Here is a 1957-nt window from a genome sequence, read left to right on the forward strand (position 1 = left end):
AGCTAAGCTCTCCTTTAGATATGAAGGAGAAAGTAAGACCTTCCCAGACATACAAAAATTCAGGAGCCTGCACTACAGGAAATACTGAAAGTTGTCAGCTCATCGAAAACAAAATAACAAAGCAAAAAGAAATACATGCTTAGGAGTAAAGTTAGTATCAAGCAAATAGAAGCAGAGGAGTGCAACTCTTACTAAGAATAGGACATTATAAGCTTAAATAATAAGAAGAGAATTATTATAACAAGATAATAATGAACATTCAGCATACATAGGGACAAACTGAGATAACAGTGACTGAAAAGGGGAGGATTCAAAGATCCAAATTCTCAAAGAGAAAAAGAGATAAGGCACACGCAGAAGAAAATGGACGACTGTATCTATGTAACTATCTTTTTCATATTCGTAATGGTAACCACACACCAAAGATTCAGAACTGAAGTATATAACAGAAAATAAGAAAAACCAGAGACAAAACCACAAAAACCAAACAAAATAAAGAAAACAGAAACACAAGGACAAGGAAACAATGGAAACACCAAGCTACTAGAAGCAAAAGATAAAATAGCTATAAGACCTCATATTTCAATAATAATCCTAAATGTAAATAGACTGAACTCACCAATAAAAAGGCACAGAGTTGCAGAATGAACCAAAAAATAAAACCCAACCATATGCTGCCTCCAAGAGACACATCTCAGCTCCAGAAACAAATATAGACTCAAAGTGAAAGGGTGGAAAAATGATATATTAAGCAAATGGCATTCAGAGAAAAGTGAGAGCAGCAGTACTCATATCGGATGAAATAGACTTCAAAATGAAAAAGATAAAGAAAGATACTGAGAGACACTTCATGATGATTAAAGGAATCATGCATCAAGAAGACATAACACTTACTAATATCTATGCTCCCAATCAGAGAGCCCAAAATATGTAAAGAAATTACTAACACAACTAAAAGGAAAAACAAACCAAAACACTATCGTAGTACAGGAACTAAATACCCCACTGTTAGATATGGACAGATCATCCAAACAGAAAGGCAATAAGGAAATAACATCCTTAAATGACACATTAGACCAAATGGACTTAATTGACATTTACAGAGCCTTCCATTCCAAAACAGCTGCTTATAGATTCTTCTCTAGTGCACATGGTACATTCTCAAGAATCGTCCACATACTGAGACACAGAAATAACCTCGATAAATATAAGAGGGTTGAAATCATATCAACCATATTCTCTGATCATAATGCTTTGAAACTAGAGATCAAGTGCAAAAAGAAATCAGTAAGAACCACAAATACATGGAGATTAAGCAACATGCTACTGAAGAATAACTGGATCAGAGAAGAAATAAATAGATCAAGAGATACACAGATACGAATAACAATAGTACAACATATCAAAACTTTTGGGACATGACAAAAGCAGTCATAAGAGGAAAGTTCATATCCTTACAGGCCTATCTCCAAAAACAAGAATGAGCCCAAATAAACAACCTAATGCTTCATCTTTAAAAACGAGAAAAGGAAGAACAAATAAAGCCTAAAGTCAGCAGAAGGAAAGAAATAATTAAACTACACCAGGAATAAATGAAATTGAAAAAAAAAAACAATAGAAAAAATAAATACAACAAGGAGCTGTTTCTTTTGAAGATTAATAAAATCGACAAACCCCTGGCTAGACTAACTAAAGAAAAGAGAAAGGACTCAAATAAACACAATCAGGGATAAAAGAGGAGAAATTACAACTGACATTGCAGAAATACAAAGGACCATAAAAGAATGTTATGAAAAAAATATATAATAACAAAATTTAATAACCTAGAAGAAATGGACCAGTACTTAGAAAAATCATTCTAGACTGAATCAAGAAGATCTGCAAAATCTAAATGGACCGGTCAGCAGTATGGAATATGAAACAATCATCAAAAACTTACCAAAATGTAAAATTCCAG

This window comes from Pteropus vampyrus, unplaced genomic scaffold (assembly GCF_000151845.1).
Source record: "Pteropus vampyrus isolate Shadow unplaced genomic scaffold, Pvam_2.0 Scaffold732, whole genome shotgun sequence".
NCBI classification, from domain to species: domain Eukaryota; kingdom Metazoa; phylum Chordata; class Mammalia; order Chiroptera; family Pteropodidae; genus Pteropus; species Pteropus vampyrus.